The sequence below is a fragment of the Myotis lucifugus genome, unplaced genomic scaffold (genome assembly GCF_000147115.1).
Source record: "Myotis lucifugus unplaced genomic scaffold, Myoluc2.0 scaffold_65, whole genome shotgun sequence".
Taxonomy (NCBI): Eukaryota; Metazoa; Chordata; class Mammalia; order Chiroptera; family Vespertilionidae; genus Myotis; species Myotis lucifugus.
In genome coordinates, this window is record NW_005871113.1 from 1,333,567 (window position 1) to 1,358,066 (window position 24,500).

Here is a 24,500-nt window from a genome sequence, read left to right on the forward strand (position 1 = left end):
CCATTTTCTTCTGTTTAATTTTTTAAGTACTGTTCACTGTGCTTTTTCTGTATCCCAAGTTTTGAGACAACTAATAAAAGTCACTCTCAAATAACTCTTACCTTTTTAAAAAGTGTGTCTTTGTTAGAGTCACTCAGATAGACAAAAGGTCAATTTAAAAAGCTTTTGTGAACTGACCACAAGGCGGAACGGGAATAGCAGGTATCCTAGTCATCACCCACCTCTGCCCCTGTTTTCTGTCCCTGTTCCCTCCTGCCCCTCCACTCCCGGAGCCTCTGGAGGGGGTGAGTTACAACAGCCGCCAAGCTCTTCTTCCCAGAAGTATTTATGACTTGAACTCCAGCAGTAAAAGTACTTTAAGTCTTAACTCTAAAGACTATTCTTCCTATCATAAAGCTAGTCTACACTGCAGATTTATGCCTGGCTATAAGGACTTGTTAAAATAAAATGACATGGCAGGATTTGATGTCAGCTAGATGGCCATTGTCATGTCAGTCTGGGCATTTTGCTGTTCTTTAGAGTTTGGGGATGAGAATGGTAATAGATCAGCAGGTTGTATTTCAGATACTTTCTTCTAACTCTTTTAAAAAAAGAATAAAAAAGGGGGGATTGCAGTTTTAAAAGGAACAATATTCTTCTCTACAAACAAAAATGTTTGGGGAAATATGGTATTTAGAATGTGTGGATTCTGCCTTCTTGAAGCTTCTTTGGATTCATATCAGGTCACAGAATCTAATTTACTCCCCATGAAACCTGGAGAACACTTGGTCCTCGTAATAACCCTTCACTGACATTCTCTCAATGTCAAACTGCTCTTATCAGATCCACTGAATGGTTTCTAGATTATAGAAATAGAAGAAAGGGCAATGATTTCATGCTAATCTATTTGAATCTCATCTGGAAGAGATAAACTTATGTGTAAGTGAAGAGATAATTAGTGCCTTTTTCCAAAGTACATGAGCCCTCTGTTAGCCATAAAAAAACAGGGAAGCAAGATAACCAGTCAGCTTGATGGCAGGTAACCAGCCCTGAGGAATTTGGCTTTCTGTGAATTTTCCTTTCACATAACTGCTTTTAAAAGCACTCCCGGCAACTGTGCGACTGGATTGCCAGGGCCTTTCTTTCTTGGACAAAAATGACTTTGGATTCACGTGGCAGTCATGAATAAGGGAACACATTAAGCATACTTAGCTCCCTTGAGGGCACTTTACCAAAGAGCTCTACAGAGCACGATTAAGTTGGGTCCAAAGACATCTTTTCTTCCTCCGCTCAGTATATGAGCACAGTCAGCTGATGGGCGGGAGAACTTGAACAATTCTCAGTGTTGGCCCGAATATAATTTGTGTCACCAGAAGTCCAGAACATGCCTACTGACCATTTCTTAGAAGACATAAGCCACGCTGGAAGGGCTGTGGTGTCTGATCTATCCATTGAGGAGGCACATATACATGTCTGCTGATGAATGAATGAGAGGCACTGGCGTTGGGTTAACATAATGTTTACAGCCCTCACCGAAACTGCCCTAATGGAATCAAAGGATTTTAGAACAGGGAGGGAGTCTAGACATATAATTGAAAAAAATGGTCATGTTTATAAATAGGTCATCTAATTGATCCCAGAGTATTTAGGTGAGACAGTCAGTCTGTTGATTAGTGGTGAAGCCCAACTGGACTGAGCAGGATTCTTAGTTATGGGTACAGAAGTGAACTTTGGGTGATTTAGGCAGAAAAGAGATTTAAAAGATACTGGGCAGCTCAACATCTCCAGGAAGGCTGGAGACCCAGGCTGAGAAAGGGGCTGCTGGGGAGCAGACAGCATCCCATTTCCCAACCAGTCCTGTGAGCTTACTGCTGCAACTATTGCTGACCTCTGGACCCTGTTGGGTATGTGATGCTGGTGGTACCGCCACCCCTTGGACACTGGATTTTGGTCAGGACTTCTTTTGCTGCCCACCTGGTGGAACCTCTGCTGATCAATGTCATGATGTCCCAATTTGACATGTGATTGGGTATTGGAATTACCTGGGGCTTGAGGAAGTGAGTATCTAGCTTTATACCAAGAGACAGTCTTTAGATGACTGGAAACCAAAACACTGACAAATACTTGTCCACTGTATCAGGTGTCTGGTGTTAGAGTTCACAAGAGAATATTAAGGTCCACTCCATGGTTTTATAACAATTTATTCAGCAACACTTATGGATGAACAGAGGGTCCTGAGCATAAAACCTTGAATTAGATAATTTCTGTTCTTCAGGATTTCAATGGTAGTCAGACCTTTCCAGAGATAAATTATAATAAAACAGAAAGAATTTGATAACAGCGTCTTAGTCCATTTGGGTTGCTATAACAGAATATCATAGACTAGGATGGCTTATATAACAGACATGTATTTCTCAGTTCTGAAGGCTGGGAAGTTCGAGATCAAGGTGATTACAATGTCAGTGTCTGGTGAGGGCCCACTTCCAGGTTCATAGACTGCATCTTCTCTTCATCTTGTGTCCTCACATGGCAAGAGCATATCAAGAAGCAAGTTTACCTGTCTCTTCTTATAAGGGCACTAATCCCATTCTTGAGGGCTCCACCCTCATGACCTAATTATGGCCCCCAAATTACCTCCTAATATCACCACATTGGGGGTTAGGGCTTAGTATATGAATTGAGGGAGGGGTTTACACTCAATCTGAAGCATATTGATACAAGCAAATGTCTCAAGAAATTTCTCCTTAATCTAGTAAGTAGATTATATCCTTCTGATTACTCAGGAAATTAAATAATTCTAGAATAATTTTTCAGCTTCAAGTATAGTTATTTGTCTGCTTGGTGGAAGTTTAGAAATTCTTCTGACAGACAAAACAAAACTAGAAGAACAAATTATGTTGTCTCCTTATTGAAAATAAACTGCCCATTTCTGTCTCCAGTAGAATAAACTTCACTACTGTTTTTTTCTCTTCTTGTCCAATGACCATTTAAAAGAAACACAAAATACTGGCTTGTAACTGAATTTTACTTGGCTTAAAAATATTTTAAATTTGGACTTCGTTTATTCTCATTATGAAGTTCAGTAATAAATAAAGGTTAAAGTCAACTTTCATTTCTTTTTTTTCTCTGTACAAAATTATATCCATAATAAAGTTTTCATCAGTTGTGGTCTTTACTCAGACATACTTATGAGGAACAATTTAGAAATAAGATCAGACATGTTTCTAATACACTGAGAGGAAAACCATTTTATTTACTCAAGACTGGCCCACAGGAAGAAGGTGAAGGGAAGCTTGTTTTCAGCGCCACTGCCACTCACCCAACCTGCCTCCCCCTTTAAAATTCTCTTTCTCCCACCAGGTGCCACTCCCAGGTGCCCTGGGTCCTGGGACTGACCATAGTGGCCACCGGCAGATCCAGGGTTTCTCTCCTATGCTGTTGCTACCATTGCTGTTGCTACCATTCACTGAATATTTCTGATAGGCTGCTGACCCTGACCTCTTACACTGACCTCAAAGAAAAAGTATTCTCATTGGTGTTCCCATTGTACAGATTCATGAACATTCTATGACTTCCTTAAAATCACACAGATGTTGCTGGGTTTTAAATCTAGATCAGTATGGTCACAAAGCAATGTATTTCCTTTAAGGGATAATTTCATTTCTGAGAACTTTTGTGCTTTTCCTCAAATTCAAGATCATTCATAATAAAAAAATTATAAGTGTCTGTATATTCTTCTTTCTCTCCTTTTTTTTTTTTAAAAAAAATGTATTTTTTATGGATTTCAGAGAGGAAGGGAGAGAGAGAGAGAAACTTCAATGATGACAGAGATTCATTGATCTGCTGCCTCCTGCACACCCCTTACTAGGATCAAGCCTACAACCCAGGCATGTGCCCTTGACTGGAATCAAACCTGGGACCCTTCAGTCCGCAGGCCAACGCTCTATCAACCAAGCCAAACCAGCTGGGGCTTCTCTCCTTCTTAAGTCTTCCCCTTTCCTTCACTTTTTTTTTTCAGTAGATCTCTCCATTCACTTGCTTCTTCTCTTACTTTATAATTCCTTCCCTTGTTGTATGTAATAGTAAATGATGAGGCAAATGATGTGCAGCCATTGGCAGATCAATTTAGTTTTTGTAAATAGACAGCGGCCCACGTGTCCCGGATGCAAAAGGAACAAAACAAAATAACAATAATTTTGGCCTATGCGATCATTCTCAAGGAGATAGGCTGTGTATCAGTTGACGAAGGTTGCCATAGCGAATTACCACAAACTGGGTGGCTTAAAACAACAGAAATTAATTCTCTCACAGTTCCCGAGGCTAGAAGTTTGAAATCAAGGTGTCATTGCTTCTTGGCCTTTTGGCTAAAAAGAAGTGAACTGAGGGTGTGGTGGGGCCGTGTTCCCTCTGAGGGCTCGAGGGAAGAATGCTTCTTTGTTTCTAGTTTCTGGTGCCAGCAATCCTTGGCATTCCTTGGCTTATAAATGCATTATTGCAGTCTCTGCCTCCATAGTCACATGACCCTGTGTGTCTGTCTCTCTGTATTTTCTCTTCTTAAAAGGACACTGGTCCTATTGGATTAAAGATCCATCCTCCTCCAGGAGGACCTTATTTTAACTAATTATGTCTGCAATTACATCTGTTTTCAAGTAAATTTTAGGTTCTGTAGGTTAGGAATTCACTGTGTCTTTTTTGGGGGGCAGGAAGGACACTAACCTATAACAGGCTGCTAACATTTATGTGAACAATTTTCTTTCTTATTATTTGTTAGGAGTTTGAGTTTGTGCTGCCCTTTAAAAAATACATATGAAAAATAGCCATCAATGCAAATATATTTATATTGGAAAAAATAAGTCGGGCCTTGAAAAATCCCAACACCCAGGATGCACCCCATACAAATTTGATAGGAATTTCTGGGACTGGGATCTAGGCAACAGCACTGAAAACAAAAGCAAACCCATATCATTCTAATGTAGAGCCATAACATTGCTTCTTAGCCTTTCACGCTCCTACAGATCACCTTGGGTCTTGCTAAAATGCAGATTTTGATTTATTGGGTCTGAGGTGGGCCCTGGGAATCTGCATTCCCAGCCAGTTCCCAGGCGATGTTGATGTCTCTAGTATCCTCTGCAATGCTTAGTTCCAGGCATACGTAGATGCTAATTTAAATAAATAAAAATATTTTGGAAAGGCAAAATTATCCAATTATAGAATTAGCAAATATTTCAGATATGGAGGAAGAAATAGTCTTTGGCAATGTTTAATTTGTCAGTACTTCAAAGGGATTTTTTTTTTCCTCCAAAACTTGAAGACAGAAACACTTCAAACAAGATGTCTTTTGTTTTCTCAGGATTCTCTACGAGAAAATAGACTCAATAAAAGATAACAGCTTGGGTTGTTTTCCTGTTCCTCTTACAGAGTTGCTTCAAGCTTCGTGATTAGGTTCCCTGAGTACAACACTCGGGGATGGTTCCCAGAGTGTATTAAGTTCCTGTGGCCTGCTTATTTCATCACGACCCATGTACACAGACCCATGGCTTGATAAACAATAGCTCACCCAACACTCTTTATTAGGTTCATGACAATAATGCATTGTTTTCTGTTTCATAGGAAATGCATCCCAGACTTGTCTATTTCGGTAAGAGCTACATGATTTCTGGGTCCCAGATCTCTGTTCAGAGCATCTGTCTTGATTAAAAACAGCACTTCTTTAAAACAGAATCCCTTGCCGACGATCTCAGGCTTTGGTGTGAGATCTTTGTTCTGAGACCCTCTAGATGTAAGAGTATGAAACTATAAAGCTCTCTGTAGATGTGACTCCTTCTTCCTTCCCCAACTCTCACTGCTCCAAACCTCCATGTCTCTATTTGTGTGTGTGTGTTTTTCTAGCCGCTCTTTTAAAAAGGTGCTTCTTTACTGCTGCCTTAAATCAGGGATTGTGTGATTCCTATAGTTTTACGAGTGATTCAAACTAGAGGCAATAATAATCTCCTCAGCCCTGATTATTCAAATTCGGTTAATGCTTAGCCCTCTCTTAGCTGCTCCCTCCCTCTACCCCTCCCTCCATCCCCCAGGCATTCCTCCAGATTATTCTGTTTGCTAGGTACTGGCATCTGGTATTCTATCTGTTCTAGGTACTGAGCCCTGTGATGAATAAAACACACCATTCCCTGAAGTCTTCTGAGTTTTCCCTCTTGCTGAACTCCTCATGTACTTTCAGTGAGTGCAATGTCATTTAGGATTAAATTGCTCTCCATTTTTTTCCCCCTGTGAGTTATTTTAGACTTGCTAAGTAGATCAAAGGCTTGTTGAAGATTTTATCTTGATACTATTCACAAAGAAAATGCATAGTCGGATTGCTGAAGAGGCTCCGGGAAATGATAGAGGGCGCTGGTCCTAACTTTTAGGGTGATGGAAGGCTCATCAGAGGAGACAACAGGTGAGCAGGGCAAGTAGGAGGTTGCCAGGTGGAAAGGAGAAGTGAGGAAAAGGGTGGCAGGGTGCAGGGTCCTCTTCCATATTCAGGAGGTGGTATCTGCAAAGAGAGGAGAAAGCCTGGCATGTCCAAAAAAGCGGCACAATTAGTTCAGAGTCACCAGGCATACACATACAAACAGGGTTGAGGTAGAAAAAGAAATATACCATGGGAAATATTGAGGGCAAAATACAAAGGAGCATGATCGTTAAGTGTCAAATTTTGTGCTATAGACACAATTCTATAAAGTAAAATCCTTCCCGTTTCCTAGAACACAAAATTATTTATTATGCCCAAATGTCAGTTTTCTTGTCACCGAATACGTTTTCTTCACCTTTCATTGTTTCTCATTAATAATCATACAGCACTGACATCATTTATATCCAAGTTTGCAGCTCAATAGGCCAAATAAGTTATACAAAGAGCAGGCAGTGATATACTGAAATAACAATAATCTTATCTTCATCTACATCATCAATTTGGGTCTCAGAAATGCTATCATCATAATCATTATTATTACACTTATTATTTCTTTTAGCTACTCTTTTTATAGCTCTTTTTATTTTTCCAAGTGCCGTGGTAAGTGCTTTACTAAGTGTAAGAGACAAAAGGGCTTTTTGTATGACTAGCATCTCTTCCTTCTTCCAGAAATATTTTTTTCCTTCTTCTTTTTCTCTTTTTGGAGACCAGCCCTTCTTCATTCTCACTCCACGCAGCTACACGGCTGCTCCTCTCTCCCCGTGGGCGTTGGGGGTTGGATGGTCATGGCCTGACTACAGTGACTGATTGCAGGTAGGCACATATCCCCAAGGTGGGCTGAGCCATGTCAGGGCCTCAACTTTTGCTGGAGTTTTTGGAAAGATGTGCTCTCTTTTGGGGGTGTCTCTCGGTGTAAGAGCTTGCTATAATGAGAAGAGGACCTACCTGACCATGAACTCGACGCACAGGAAAGCAGAACCAAGAGATGGAGAGGGAAGAACAGCATCCCCAAGACATTATATTCAGAAACCAGCCATTTCCAAAGGGTTGGGCCTTTTGGTTATATGCCCCCAGAAATTCCTTTGCCCTCCTTGCTCTTATTAAGCTAGTTTGCTTGGGCTTTTGTTCTTGGCCATTGAAACAAGCACAGACATTATGATTTTTTTTTTTATTTTTTACCTAAAAGCTCCTGTTCCTAACCATCAATATCCCCAAGGATGTGTCTGCCTGTGAAACACAGTATGTGAGTAAATTTATAATAGAATCTTTCCACCTGCCTCCAAGTACTGTGAGCTTTTCTTTTAGGATCATATATTGCATGAAGAACGTGTTTAGTGTTGCAGCTTAACTATGTGTTGGTTTGTCCACTAGAGAGCAAATAGAGCTTATTTCCTTGTGGACAAAACCTATAATAGAACGGGAACAGTGGTGGGGGTGTTGATGAGCTCTCTGCGGGTCCCCTATGCCCCTTCCTTCCACCATTCTCCCAGTCCTCTAGGGGTGATGAAGGGTTTGAGACATTCCCTCAACCCAAGTCCCAACCAACAGAAGGTCCTGGCTCTTCTCATTTGAACTGATAAGCAAACCATTTCACCTCCAGGTGAGAAGCCTGCTGGTACCAAAAAGTTTTGCTTAATTATAGTCAGCCTTGAAATTGATGAAATGGCCCCCTCCGGTGGTTAGGGCAGATGCTGTATGTTCTTTTTTTCAAGAAACTTCTTTAAAGGTAGGAACCTTAGTGGACTCATTTGGAGAGTCCACTGTCCCCTAATATTGACTGTGTTGGTAAAAACTGTACAAACCAGACCACAGTGACAACAGCACAACCACGTGGTATCGTTCAAGAAATCCTGTGTTTGAATGACTTGGATGGAGTTCCTTATATTCTTTACAAGGGGAAGCTCATGAAATAAGTTTTTCAGGAGTATACATTAAACAAAACCATCCTAAAATACTATACTAATTTAACTCTGTTTAGTCTCTGTCTTCTAGAAGGGGAAGATGAAAATAGAGGTATATATTCTCTCAGAAAATAACAAATGCAGGCTCCTTGACGTCTCTGCACATTTGGCCTAAATGCTCCTGGCTTGTTTTTAAATCAGCTGATGCGAATGACAAGTTATAAATAATCAGACAAGCAGAGTGTCCTGCACTAGAGAGAGATGACCTTTATGTCCACTGAACATCTGTTCTAGTGTTCTCTTCGGGAAAGCCACCTGAAATTAAAAAGGAAACAGCTTATTATGGATGTTAAGAATAATTCTTTTTTTCTCCCTTAATTTCATGGGACTTAAAAGTCTTTGTACAGTTATTAAAATGATTCTTTTAAGTAGGGAGTCAAACTTAATATACTAAAACTGAACTTACTATATCCCACCCCCCCCAAACCTAGTTTTAATTCATTTCATAGCATCAAACCTCCATACCTGGGAAGCATACTACCTTTCCTTTTCTTCTCTTTCCTCAACCAACCAGTTACCATATGCTCTATTATCTACCCCTTTGTTGTCTCTCGTATTCATCTCCTCCTTACCATTCTCACTCTTTATTCAGGCATTCACCATCTCTTACCTAAACTATTAGAAAATATTCCATTTTTTAACTCAACATAAATTTGCAACCAGCATTGCTTTCCCAAAAGGCAAATCGAATAAGTTCCCTCTCCTTTTAACACCCTCATGGGTTTCTATTTCATAAGCATAAATTTAAATTCCTTAGTGTATCATACAAAATCCTTCACATCTGTCTAACAGCCACCACCCTGTATCAGTGATCTACTTCTACAGAAATGCTGTGTAACAAACATCCGCAAAATCTCAAAGACATACTTAGGAAATTGTCATTGCTATCCTGTCTGGGTGGTCTGCTGGGTGGTTTGCTTGAACTTGGCTGGAGTTGCTCTTGTGTCAGAGGGTTGGCTGGGCTTGCCCAGTATAGGGTGGACTTAGCTGGAATAACTGGGACAGCTTGGCTGGAACCACGTCTCCCTTGACCTCCAGCAGGCCAGCCTGGGCATGGGTTATCGGGATGACAGACATGCAAGAGAAAGTAGAAGCAGAAACATACAAGGTTTCTTGAGGCTTAGGTTCAGAACTGACATATCATGTCTCCTGAACTTTATTGGTCAAAGGAAGTCGTCATAAAACAGGCCCTAATTCAGGGCTTAGGAAACAGATTCTGCTGAATTAATGAGAGAACTCAATCGTTGGCTTGAATTTGGGGTTTGGGGAAGGAGGAGTGGTAAAACTGGGGCCTTCCTTGCACCCTCCATCTTTAGCTTCACTAGTGTACACCTTATTACTCTGGCTGTTTCATAGGAATGGATGGCAGCCTCCTGAATATGTCCAGCTCTTTGCACTTCTGTTTGGTTTAGCTCCTGCTACACCATCTGCCCAGGCTTCCCCTCCTCCTGCCCCCAGGAGTGGGCCCAATGCACACCAGCTTGTCTTTCATGATCCGGCTCTTTTCTGACTTCTTCACCTTGCCTCGTCTGTGAACTCTGTCTAGCCTTTCCTTAGGTCTACATAAGACCTTAACTGTTCTTTGTCCTCAATTTTTTATATGCTTGTGTCCCCCTGGAGACTACACACCTATTCAAAGCAGAGACCCTTCTTAATTACTTTTTTTACACTTAGAGGCTAACATAGTCCTTGTCAAATACTAAGTACTTTTAACTCTTGGTTGAATAGATGTTTGGAAATGAAGCAAGGGTTAGAAGTGTGATTTACAAAATCTATTCACTTGTCTTCAGCTCTACTAAATTGCTACCAAGAAGTACCTCATGAAGGTGAATGGTTTAGGAAATTATTGTTAGGTAGACATTTAAAAGACAACCTTTTTTGAAATAGTACATTTTTTTAAAAAGAGGAGTGAAATGGGAAGGAAAAGCTATTTCTAGCCGCTCTTCTCTTAAAATTCACACCAAGTAACCCTAACTGGTTTGGCTCAGTGGATAGACCATCAGCCTGCAGACTCAAGGGTCCCAGATTCGATTCCGGTCAAGAGCATGTACCATGGTTGCGGGCACATCCCCAGTAGGGAGTGTGCAGGAGGCAGCTGATGGATGTTTCTCTCTCATTGATGTTTCTAACTCCCTATTCCTCTCCCTTTCTCTCTGTAAAAAAATCAATAAAATATGTTTGTTTTTTTTAAAAATTCACCCCAAGTAAAGAAAACTAGGAAAAAAGCATTCATATCGTTTTTGAAAGAATGACCCCAGAGACAGAGAGTGGTCTGAGCAATGACAAGTAACTTGTCACAGAGGAGGAAGGCGAACCTAATTGTCTGGGGTAGGTGAGTGTGTGTGTGTGTGTGTGTGTGTGTGTGTGACAAAAGTCATGACAGGAAGTGTGGGCTCCAGTTACCATGGAAGGTAAGGGCAAGGCTAGAAGCTGAGAACAGGGTATTGTTGGAAAGTCAGGACAGGGAACTTCTTGTCCTCACCTATCCCAGTCAAATGACAACATACCTCCGGTTCTCTCAGAGGGGGTTGTTGTCTGGAGGAAGGGAGCCAGGGAGGCTCCGGACCTGAGGCCCCAGGAGAAGAATGAGGTGGGATGCTAAGCTGGAAGCAGGGGAGTGTTGAAAGTTTGCCAGCTGAATGGTGAGCCCCTTCCCCTCATCCAGCTCCAGAATGGCAGCCAGGCTCGTTTTTTTTCCTTAAATGGGCCAAGGATCCTTCACCGGAGAACCTACACCTCCCCTGAGAAAACATCTTCACGTACAAACACTGGGGCCCTGGGCACACAATTTGATTGATTTCCTTACAACTCTCCTGAACTATAGTCCTGTAGCTCCACAAGGCCACTCAGGCACACATCAGGGGGGAGCCAGTGAGGCACCCAGAGTGAGATCCTTAAGGAAGCACTTACTTGTAGTGCACTTACAGCCCACATTGCACTTGCACAACTCTGAATGTATGTGTGCCCCCTTAAATGTGGTGTCCCAGGCATTCTGCTTGCCTTCCCCACTCCTGGCCCTGGTGTCCAGTCACGTCTATAATGCTCCTGTGTTAAGAGCAGACAACCAAAGATTGCCAGATATTTGAAGAAAGCTTCCACTATCCAAGAGAGGCCCCATGGCAAACAAAGCAAAAAGAAACGGAGATAATGCAAGGTGAAGGAGAAAACTTCAAAGGAACTATTTTGACATTCTTGGAGAGAAATGTTGCATCTGTAAAAAATAAAAAAGAAAGGAAGAAAGAAAACACCAAACAGGGCATATTGAAAAAAGAAAAATTAAGAGAACATAAAAGCAATCTTGGAAATTAAAAATATGATAGTAGCCCTAGCTGGTTTGGCTCAGTGGATAGAGCGTCGTCCTGCAGACTGAAGGGTCCTGGGTTCAATTCCAGTCAAGGGCACATGCCTGGGTTGTGGGCTCGATCCCCATTAGGGGGCGTGAAGGAGGCACCCGATCAATGATTCTCTCTCATCATTGATGTTTCTATCTCTCTCTCCCTCTCCCTCTCTGAAATCAATAAAAATATATTATATAAAAAATATGATAGTAAAAATTAAAAGTTCAGTGGAGAGCTTGGAAGATAAAATTGAGGCATATCTTGGAAAAGAGAAAAAAAAGACAGAAAAAAATTAAAGAGACAAGAGGAAACAAGATCAGAGTCAATCCAGAATGTCCAATATCTGATTTATAAGGGCTCCAAATGGGAAAAGAAAATTGTTAAAAGTATAAAAGAATGCAGATGCCCAGGGTTCATCACTGGCAAACTCTATTTCCAGCCCCTCAGTAGGCGAATTAAGGCGTTAACTTTAACATCTCTCCTCCAGCTTCTTTGAAGCACATCGTATGGAACACAGACAGAGCAGAATTGCAGACCTGATGAACCTTTATTAGCAGTTGTTTGATTTGAAAAGGTGAAGGCTGATTGTGGGGAGGGGCTGGAAGGATGGGGATCCCTGTGCTGAAAGCCTATTTTGAGAGTGGAAAACAGCTCCCCGTTGGTGCTGAGTGATCACAGGAAGTGGAGACAATGCAGCTGCTAACCGAGTCCCTTAAATATTGACATGTCGGATCCCAGTGTGGCTTGTTTAGGAGGAAGTGAGAGAGGAAGCAAAAATAGACCAAACATTTGCTCAAGACAAGTGAAGAGAAACACATCCTCTCTGTGCTCCCCCACCCCTGTGAAAACACAGCCACAAGCTTCTGACAAGCTTGTTCCCATGTTTCTATTGTTATGGTCCTGCTTGAGCACATTCTAATGACTTTAATGGGTGCTTGTCTGTCTGACCAAATGCTAGATAAATATTTTATGTGTGCATTGTCACAGCTCTTCAGGAATAGAAGGTGTCTGCTCTCCTTCATCAGAAACTGGAAAGAAGTATTCAGCAGTGGAGTCTTTTCTAAGATGATGATGATGATGATGATGATAATTTTAAACCTCATCCAAGGATATTTTTTCCATTGACTTCCAGAGAGTGGAAGGTTGGGTGGAGGAGGAGGAGAGAGAGAAATATCTATGTGAGAGAGACACATCGATTAGTTGCCTTCTGCACATGCCCCGGCCAGGGATGGGGAACCTGCAAACGAGATACATGTCTTTGACTGGGAATCAAACCCAAGACCCTTGGGTCTGAGGGCCAACATTCTAACCACTGAATGAAATCGGCCGGGGCTAAGATTATTATTCTTTTTTATATATTTTTTAATTGATTTCAAAGAGGAAGGGAGAGAGAGATAGAAACATTAATGATGAGAGAGAATCATCAATTGGCTGCATCCAGCACGCCCCACACTGGGGATCAAGTCCGCATATGCCCAGGCATGTGTCCTGACCGGAATTGAACCATGATCTCCTAGTTCTAGGTTGATGCTCAACCACTCAGCCGGCCAGGCTAAGATTATTTCTTAAATAATATCTCAGTGGGTCCCATGTTAAAGATTATGGAACTATGTGTAGACTACTACAAAGTTAATGGGAGAAACTGAAGCGACCACTTAGGTAATTCGGAACAGATACTGAATTTCTGAAGTTTTAGATAATTGAGGCAAAAGTCAGTATATTCTGATTTAGTTGGACGTCTGTTTTAATTCTTCACTGTACCTACCTTTTATGTGTAGTGTGGGCAGTGGGGGACTTTAAATCCCTGCAAAGAAATTTCAAAACAAAAGAATGAAGGGAATACAGAAATGAAGGATTTTTTTTGTCTCTCTTTTAATGAGTGAGAAAAATGTGCTGTAAAAATTAACTCACTCAAACTGTATGCAATGTTAAGCAAAGATATAAAGCCTCTTAATAATTTTTCATAGTTTGAGGATTGTTACTTGTTACAGCTCAAAGTCTCTATCTAGATGTGGCTTCTTAAATCAAAAACTGAATTACAATTATGTTTTTTGAAATAATGGGAGTTGCTTAAGATGGAAAGATTGACTCATGATTTCATTGCCTCAGGCTTTATGTCCACTCAGCGTGTTGACAAATTGAATGAAACATTAAACAATGGAAGAAATAGAAGATGCCTCATGCTCAGTGGCTAACTGGAACAGCTCTATAAATCAGCAATTGTATTCTACTAATGTGTTCATTGTTGACTTAGGTTATCACGGTCACAGGGAGAGATTAATGTATTTTCACAAAACCAGGCCTGCATGTCAGGTGGTCAGCTTTTGTTATGGGATGAGCTGTAGAGGATTCAGAAGCTTTGTGGATTTAATAGTCATAAAGTGAGTTAGCTGACAAAGGTGGAGAATAAAAAGACAGATCTGGAGGGCATTGCTAACCTCTGAATAATAGGTCTGCATATCACTGGATTTTTAGAAGTAGTAAGTGATCATGAGTCACTGCTTTTAAACTTGCTCACTTTTCAATTACATTAGGGAGGTATTTTGGTAAAATACAGGGTTATATTGCAAAATAATTATTCATCATTTTAGCAATTCCAACAATACTGCTCTGGACATAAGGTATATCAATATTCTGGTAACCAAATTTAATACTGATATTACAGCAATTATTTTTCCACTCAACAAACTGGGTTTTCCCCCTCCTTTTAATTTACACTTTCTGGAAAATCAAAGTCTGTTCTAGGAACAGCATGACTATCAGAACATGACGAATCTCAATCTCTCTCTCTCTCTCTCTCTCTCTCTCTCTCTCTCTCTCCAAAAAGGAAGTATTTTGAACTTGTTGGATGATGACATGTCAGCAGTTATTTTTTTATGAACTTCTCAAGAATACAAAATAGATTTGAATTAAAATTCCTTAATAATTTTTATTTAATATTCATTCTTTGGAACTGTCATCAGCCTAGAGAAATAAAATCTTCACTCTAATAATCTTTTATCTTTCTAATTTAATTGATATATATTTGCTATCTTCACATCTCCAAGGGGATGACCATACTTGACCTTGGAAAAAGGACATGGGATTAGATACCTGGATGGAAGGGCTTAGAAAAGGTGATAATTATTATTTCACTAGAAGCCCGTTGCACGAAGATTCTCGAAATAGGCCTTCCTTCCCCTGGCTGCTGGCAACAGTTTTCCTCCGGCACCTGGGACCCAGGTCCCAGGCCTTTGATCCAGCCGCAGTGAGGCTTGGCTCCTCCGATGCGGCCTCAGCGGAGAAGCCAAGCCTCTTCAGTCTTCAGTCTTCAGTCTTCAGTCTCCAGTCTTCAGTCTTCAGTCTCCAGTCTTCAATCTTCACTCTGGCTGGAGCCTTCGTCTTCCCTCCCCGCCTGCATATGCAAATTAACCGCCATCTTTGTTGGGCTAATTTGCATAGTAGCTCTGATTGGCTAGTGGGCGTAGCGGAGTGACACCAATTTGCATGTTTGTCTTTTATTAGTGTAGATGATAACAGGTGAATAATTTACAATAAGAGAATTCATATTGCCTATGATTTTCTAAGAAGTACTGCTCAATTTAGCAGCATTTTCATAGTTTTCCAATTGCACCTCTTCTCTTGTTAGCTGTTAAGTTGTATTTGGATTTTCATGGCTAACTTAAGGGAAGGATTTCAAGTGACAAGAAGGTAAGTAATGAACACATTTTTTTAGTTAAGAGAAAATAAAAGAGTTTTAAAAAAGAAAATCAAACTAGCTAAGAGGATATAAGGTCTGAGGAAACTCTAAGTTCTCGGATGCAAAGAAAATTTTCACCTTTTAAAAAATTCCGCAGACTTCCTTTTATGCTAGGCTTTTGAGTTAAGAATAAAGGCAAAATGCAATGTAATGACCTGAAAAAAGAAACCTGTTTGGGAATGTTTAAGGAACCATGTGGAGATATATCCTTTAATCTATGTACTAGTTTGGGATTTTAATTCAAAGCATATATTCCTCATTGTACAAAGGAGGTTGTGCAGTTGACTGGGGGGAAGGAGGTTGTGTGGTTGACTGGGGAAAAAGGGGTTGTGCAGCTGAATGGAATTTTCTTAGCACAGCCTTGGGCTTTGAGGATTAGAAGACCTGTATCTTTGTCTTGGCTCGCCACCAATGAGTACAAATTGTATCATTTGAGTGGCTTTGGCTTTCTCATCTGCAAAGTGATAGGACTGTATTGACTATCTCACTGCTCTTTTAAGGCCATTTTTACCCTCTTGTTTAAAAATTTTGAATTTGCCCTAGCTGGGTTTGGCTCAGTGGCCAGAGCGTCAGTTTGAGGACTGAAGAGTCCCGGGTTCAATTCTGGTCAAGGGCACATACCTGGGTTGCAAGCTTGATCCCAAGCCTCGTCAGGGCACATGCATGAGGCAACCAGTCAATGTGTCTGTCTTACAGTGATGTTTCTCTCTGTCTCTCCCCCTCCCTTCCACTCTCACTAAGAATCAATGGAAAAATATTCTCGGGTGAGGATTAACAACAGCAACAAAATAATAATAATAAAAATTCTATGATTTTTTATGGCTAGCTTTTTGCTCAATACTATTTTTCTAATCATACCTCCTTTGAGATCTAGTATGTTTGCACTTAAAAAAATATATGGTATCCTTTTAGTTGTCTGAACAGATAAAAGTTTATTGCAACTTCATTTTTTAAATAATCTTGAAAATTTGAGGAATTGATTATTACCAGGCCTGGGCTAGATGGTGAACTGAGGCTTTCTAACATTTGCTCTTCAGAAAGTTTTCTCATGGAAGTGTTTTTGTGATAAAAGTTTCAGGCAATAAGGTTAAGGTCCTTAGAGAATAACAGAACCGAAGAGGAGCGAAATAACTTCCAACCACCACCCTCAATCCTGATAAACACCTCATACTTCCAGAAATTCTCACAAACTGTTTCATAGATACAGGCCTTGATCTCATTATCGTTCCAGGAAAAAACAAACGAAACGTGCGTGAAACAACTTTGGGACTTAATCAGGACTCCTGAGATAGTGCTTGCGTTAGGGAAGCTCAAGTGTGAAAAGACAATGAGGATTTCCTTCCGTTTGGCAGGACAAACCAGTTTATAGATGAAACCATTGACGGGGAAGAGAAAACAAGCCTCCTTGACCCTGGTTGAACTTCCTCACTGCCAGGAGAATCTAGTTGACAGATTTCCAGCCACACAGCCAAGGACCCAGGAGGCAGCCCCAGGAGGCAGCTCCAGGAGCCCAGTGCAAACAGCTCAGGAAGGGCCACGTGCACGCGCCCACGTTGGCAAGGCAGTGAGTGGGAAGATAATACGTGCCTCAAAGCATCCAGTGGCCTCGCTGTCCCTCTAGGCTTCTTCCTCTTTTACATAACGTCCTAACAAGGCTTCAACAAGAACCCACATAGCATTTATTTAGCTGTGAATTGTCCTCACACCACTGGCGAAATGAAATGATGGTTAGTCAGTTTTTACTATGCCTGTGGTACAGACTGAAGGCTTACACAGCCAAGTGAAAATCACAGTCGCTTATTTCCACATCCGCTCCTTTGCTCTGATCTGCCCAAAAGGATCCAATATGATTCTCAGCTTCAGTCCCTTTCTCTTCCTTGGTTTTTAAGATTTAAAAACCTCTTTGTACTCAGGGAGAGTCAGGAGGAAGAGGAGGGGTAGAAAAAGAAAAATGTATAAACGGGGCAATCAGGAGAGAAGTTTATAAGAACAATTGGTTTAAAAAAAGTACTCCCCCTGGATCAGACTAATTGACTCAATGTTAAAGGCAGGACAGTCATATTCATGAAGTTGCTCTACAAATGCTTATTGATTGCTGAGTGCTTGGTACAGCCTTGAGGGGACCTAGTGTCTAAGACTTTTTCCTTCCTTTCTGAACAGGTTCACCCTCTTACCTGCCCTCTCCTTGAGCCCGATACCCAGAATCGAACACCCTGCTCTTCTAGGTGCTGCTACCTCTGCATGGTCTTCCTAGGCTGGTGTCCTCACCCCACTGGCTCTTCCTATCAGTTCTCTCACTGACTCTGCTCCTGATCTTGCTTTGGGTCCCGTTTTTATTGTCCGCCATTTCCTTAAACTTGATGACTAGAATAGCAAGCCTTAAAACCCTGTGTTTCCCTTCTGTAACATTCTCTCACTTGTAAAGGATCTCCTGTACCATGAATTCCATAGCACAGGAGACGGCAACCTGGCTGCTCTGGACTGAATTGTCTCCCAAAATTCATATGTTGAAGCCCTAACTCTAATGTGATGGTATTTGAGGTGAGGCCTTTGGTAGGTAAATGGGTTTAGATGAGGCCATGAGGGTGGGGCCCTCATGATGGGATTAGCACCCTTATTAAAAATATATAAGACACCAGAGAGCTAGTGCTCTCTCTCCTGTCCTCCCCCTGCAGGCACTGAGGAAAGGCCATGGGAGGGCACAGCAAGAAGGTGGGCATCTGCAACTCAAGGAGAGGGCTCTCACCAGAGAGCAGCCCTTGATCTTGGACTTCCAGTTTCTAAAACGGTGGGAAGTAAATTCCTGTTGTGTAAACCACCCAGTCTATGTTATTTTGTTATGGCAGCTTGAGCTAAGACACTGGTACGGTGCTTGACACACATTAGGCTCTTGATGTATATTGATTGAGTACATTAATGAGTACTTTGGAGCCTCCTTGAATCCGTCCACCCTTTTCTTGGGTCCCGAGTCTTAGACTTACTTACCCTTTACTCTGACTTCACAGCAACCAGGTCACCCATAGACTCTCACATCCTCCCAGCTCTGGAATCCAAGCTGAACCAAGGTCCTTACCTGGGAGAGGTGGTCAGACCCCTACTGTCCCAATAGTTTACCATGCACTTGGCACATGAACAGAACACCTTCGACTGAGTGCCTTCACTTGGCTCTGTAAACAATGTCATGTACCCAGTGTCCCATATCTCTCTCAGGTAAAGGTTGGCCTCTCATCCACCAATGTTCATGGCAATTGTTCTGGACCCTCTTCCTTTTGCTAACCTGCTCTCATTTCTATCCTCTCCTCCATTTCCCACATCTCAGCAGTGTCTTCCAGGTACCATTTTAATCTGACCCCTTTATTCTAGGACTTGTTTCTGATCTCTGATTCCTGATAGATGGCTCCCTCTTGTGGATGTTGGCTCAGGTTTGTCCCATGTCTAACCCAATTGGCTCTGATCCACCCTATACCTAAGGGAGGAGGGGTTCAGATAATGATAATATTATAACATATTAATATGCTATAACAGAATTATGACTAAAGTAGTACATTAGGTGTTAGGAAGACCTAAGTCTGTCTGGGAGAGTCAGGTTGGGCTACACAGAATTGTGAAGGAAGATGGGAGTTTTTCAGGCAAAGATGAGAAAAAGATAGTTAGATCATAGGCACAATGCATTATGGATAATCAGGTGGATGAAGCCAGGAGAAAGGCGGAGTCCAAAACAGAGTTCATGCCAGGTTTCTGGTCTCAGCTACTGGATGTCATCTCCCATATTAAAGAACATTGAAAGTCAGGAATAGGTAGGATTTCTCTTGGCCTAATAAAATATTTCTTCACAGATAATGAAAATTACTACTGTAAATTAATATATTTAAATATCTTAAACACAAATATTTATAGATTCAGATAATTAGTCAAAATAAATTTTGGCAGTCATTAAAGGCATTTCTCTAAAATCTTTTATCAGGATATAATGTGTGGCTTTAGTCCATTCTTAGAATAACAACCATATTTAGGGTTAATAATAACCATATAATGATAGGTTTTTATTTTTGACATCCAATAATTCAATAAGAATGTGATCAGCTTCTTTGAGGTGCATGCCCTGTGTCATCCTATGATGGTGAAGATCATGATAAGTTGGCCCTTCGTGCAGGTGTCCTGGAGAATTTGCAGTAGTGACCCTTGTTTCTGTCTTGTTATACACTGTGGACTGTGAGTAGCTCTTGCAAAGTATATTTTATCTAAGAATTGATGGAACTGGATGTGCTGAAGAATATCTGTAGCTGTCAGGCTGTGCCATCATTAAGCAAAATTTTCACAGGATCTGAAATATTGACAAAGCTCAAGCACTCAAAGTTAAGTTCAAGGATATGATGAAAGGGTAAAGTGAGTTAAGTGTATATTTGTTGAAAGTTATCTTTATTTGTCATGAATTTTTCTTGGCAGATAGATGGTGTAGTTTTACTTAAATCGAGGTAGTTAATCTCTCCAGAAGAGATGAATATCTCAGCACTAAAGTGTATTATTAATCTTACCTTATTATTGTTATGCCCAGATTACAAGATTCCCAAGAAACCACATCAGGGAGCCAATTCGATGTAAAAGCATAAGAATCTGTATTCAAGCTAGCTTGAGCTCTCCATCCACCAGACCCACCGACACATCGGCTAGCCAAGTGGCCAAGAGAGAGCCCGAACCCCTCCCAGAGACCGGTTATATAGGGGGGGGGTTGGAGTAAGGGAGGAGAAAGGACTGTGCTTTGCCGATTGGCCAGACACAAGTCGATGTCCCGTTCCTGGGTGTGGCTAGCAGAGTCTTAGACTTCCGTGAAGAAGCTCCTTGCCCAACACGTGGCCAAGGTAAGATGGAGGACGTAGCCCTTACCCTGGGGGAAGGTGGAGGGCGTAGCCTTCGCCCTTTCAATTATGAAGTTGATTTTATTATTTGAACTTAATTTGGGGTTGGGAGAGGTTGAGTGTCAGAGACTCATATCATCCACGACTTACTGAAACCTGTCAGGTATTAGCAAGTTTCATATTATTAGTAGAATAAGTAATATGCATATTATGCATACATAGATGGCCTTCTCATTATTTTACAAAGAAAATAAACTCCAGGGGAAAAACTAAAGTTGTTTCTATTTTCAGCTAACTTAATTTTTATTAAGGAGGCCTAGCAACCACTTTAAATAACGAAAAAGCTTATTAATAATCATGATTGATTAAACCATTGACCATTGGTGATTGATTCAACCTCCAGCACCTCCCTTCTCCTCAATAGTGGGACTGAAAATTCCAACCCTCTAATCACCTGGTTGGTTCCCTGGCAACCAGCCCCTCTCCTTTGATGCTTTCTAAAAGTCACCTCATTAACATAACAATATACCTTTACCTCACTCTTCACTTAGGAAAATCCAGGAGTTTAATTATAAATCACAATATTACAACAGTACATTTTGGGAACAGCACATTTTGGGTGATGGTAGGTGATGTGATTGAACCAAAGTAGGGGCCATGTCATGCATTGCTAAGCAGGGCAATTAAAAGGTTTTGGAGGACTTTTAGCAGGGGAGTGCGAGGATCAGATTTGCAGTTTGGAAAAATTGTGATTTCTAGTTATGCCCAAGGGACTAGTAGATCCCTTGCAGATGGTGTCACATTCAAAACAACATCAATCAGGCAATAAGAATTAATTTAAGGGAAACTGAATGTCTATTGCAATGTCCTGAGACATTTCAGATCTGCCTAGCATAGTGCACCTCTTCAGATTTCCTCTCCAAAGTCTCTTCTCCCCAAATCTTTCTCATGAATTCAGTTCACACAGGCTGTCTAGAATTTTTCACCTTTTGCCTTTCCCCCATCTATTTTGTTTTCATGACTGTAATATAAATCCGGATGAGCTTGGGGTCTCTCCAGTTTCTCTGAGCTCATCAGGCCAGGTGGAAGTCTCCTTAGCTTGATGGAAAAAGTCTCCTTAGCTTGATGGATGTCTTTTCTCTGTCACCCTTGCATGCCTCACACTCCTCTAGCACCTATTTGGGTGACATTGCAAATCCTAATTATTACACTTGAAATTGGTCTCCTTTCCCACCAGAATATAGCTCTGCCACAGACTCACAGTTTCATCATTGACAATGTGTGCAGTTCATTGGGATGTCACTGTTCAAGCCACAGAATTTTACCTGGTAACCCCCCCCCCACCCCCAAGTGAGTACCTGGGGCTCCTCTGTGAAGAAAGCAGGGAGGCAGGCGGGGAGACCGGTTGAGGAGGTGTCAGACAGGAAGCCCCAAGAGGACCCCCAAGAAACTGGTTTCTGACAGAACTCAGATTTTAGAAATGCATCCTTTTAGGACTAAACTTGATTTCTGGGGACTGGATTATTTGCGATAAAATTTAAAGTAGTCACTGGCACAAGAGTGATCACATATTCTGGGCCAGTCACTTTATATTTGTGTAAGTATTTTACAGTCTGCTAGTGTGTGTTAAAGTAATGAAACTTTGATGCGTATTTTAGAATTTTTTAAAGCATCACCAGCTTCATAAAAGAAAACTTTATAGACAAATTATGAGGGCTTTTTTTTTCTTTTTCCTTTCCTAAGCAGCTGTCGCCCTACTCGGTTTGCTTTTATTGGATTTCTTTTAAAAGCCTATTTAGAAAAATGCTTCTTTTGAAAAACCTTTGGGAGAATTCACATATTAAAAAATTCTTAATATTGTGAGACATCCCAAAAATATCCTCTGATGAATGGCTACAAGAAGAATTTCCTTAGATTTAGAATTAGCACAAACTGGATTTGCTTCAATGTGATCTGTTATCAAGACAACCTTTTTATAACTCAGTTGAAATTTAAAAGATCTTTTCAAATGAATGTTCAAAGAAACAGATGGGTGAAGTACTGGATTCGAAGTTCAAAAAGCTTGCGTGTGGTAATAAAATAAAAAGCAGCATGACTTTCTCTGCTTGCCTTTCTCTGCCACCAAAGTCCTTTTAGACATTGAAAAGATATCAATTTCAAACTATTACTGGTTACTTATTAGATTTATCTTACTCCACGACACAGTTCATAAAGAAAGGATAAGATGTGAAATAGACCAATCAAGTCTTGTTGACGTGCTTAGCAATTCTGACAATTAAGTCGAAATTCAAGTGAATTAATAAATTGTTAACCACTGATTTCAGCTCTCATGTAGTTCCACAATTTCACAGGTGACAAAAAGTCACTTGTGTGCAAGGTTAGTGGCAACACAGACCCTAGAACTTCATTGCTTCCATCTCTTGGGCAATGCTTTCATTTCTTTTCTATATTATGCCTCCATATGCTTTGTTTGCTTTTGAAATGAGTACTCAGAACAAGCACTGATTTGTTCGTTTTTCAAAGGGTCACATTATGGCGACACTTGAAGATTGTTAAAGGAACCTGGATTTTATCCTACGGCATCGGGGAGTTACCGGTCACATTTCTATTGTGGGAAGCTTTTGCTTATGTAATGTATGTCATCTCTCAATCGCTTCATCTCCTCATTTTTACATTCTCTAGTTATATAAATAGTAAACTTGCTCATTGTGTCGTATGGAAGTTGGTTCAGATGTTCTTACATTTAGATTTTAGACATTGTAGCATATGTTTATACTTACCGCTTTGAAGTCCTTTCTTCCACTAAAAAGGAAGTAAATTGCAGAATGGTCTATAGCTTTTGGCAAGAATACTGTTTCAATTGCCTTTTTGGAGCGAGGGTCTTTTTTTTTCTTGAGTCTGGTACAAATTATGATCCCTAACACTGGATTTATTTTTATAGAAAGCTCAATTTATCTTGGGAACTACCGTGAAAGCAGTGAAAGCTAAGGTCGGAAACGTGCACCATGTGTCACGGGCAAGCACTCCATCTTCCCATTTCTCAGTAAAATTCTGTGTGATCCGTTGAATACTTTCATGTTGTTACTGGAGATAAAGAAGAGTCCTGGCCAAACAGATACTGGACTATCCTGAGGGAACCGGGAGGTTTCACCAAGCCCTTGTAAGTTAACAATAGGATAGATCAGTGGTCGGCAAACTCATTAGTCAACAGAGCCAAATATCAACAGTACAACGATTGAAATTTGAGAGCCAAATTTTTTAAACTTAAAATATATAGGTAGGTACATTGTTATTAACTTAATTAGGGTACTCCTAAGCTGGCCTTTGCTAAAAACGTCCTCAATCTGAGGGGTCGACCTCAGCGAACGTACCCCCACTTCTTCTAACGCCACTTCTTCAAAATAGACTCGCCCAGGCCGAAAACCGACTTCTGTGCATGGGCCATGAAGTTTCAGTTGCACTGTACATGTGCGCCCGCACGTGGTATTTTGTGGAAGAGCCACACTCAAGGGGCCAAAGAGCTGCATGTGCTCGTGAGCCGAGGTTTGCCGACCACTGGGATAGATCAACCTTCTTCCATTTTTTCACTCTGGATTGTGTTCAAATTGGCCAGCCCGAGGGAAAGATAATCTTACTAATGAATCCTCAACCACTCCTTTCCCTTGATCAAATTAATGTAAATCTGAAACTTCTAGAGCTGCCTAGAATGAAGCAAGCACTGCACTCAGTATTTCTTCATAGAAATACATACACCATTCAAGCTACAGGATAAATAGAGGATTCTGTAATAAAAATCAAACATCTGCATTCAGATTCATGATAGGGGCATCAAAGCTGAAGGAGTCTCCCCCAGGGGTATTGTTGGCATGTGGACAGCTCAATTCTTGGTTGTGTGGGAGGCCCCCCCAAAGGCAAGATGTGTAGCATCCTGACCACCAAGGACCCAGTAGCACCCACCAGTCAACAATGTGACTTCCCCCTCTACATTTTCAAATGCCCCCTAGAGGGCTGGTTCCATGCCATGTACTAGTAGAGATGATAACCATCCTCCCTCTGCTCAAACTCTACAAAACATTTCAGAGGAAAGATCTCATCCTTTCTGTCCAAGGAAAAATTCCTAACCAGCCTACCTGACTGATCTAATGCCGGGGTGAGGAAAGCTGAGGGTTAGAC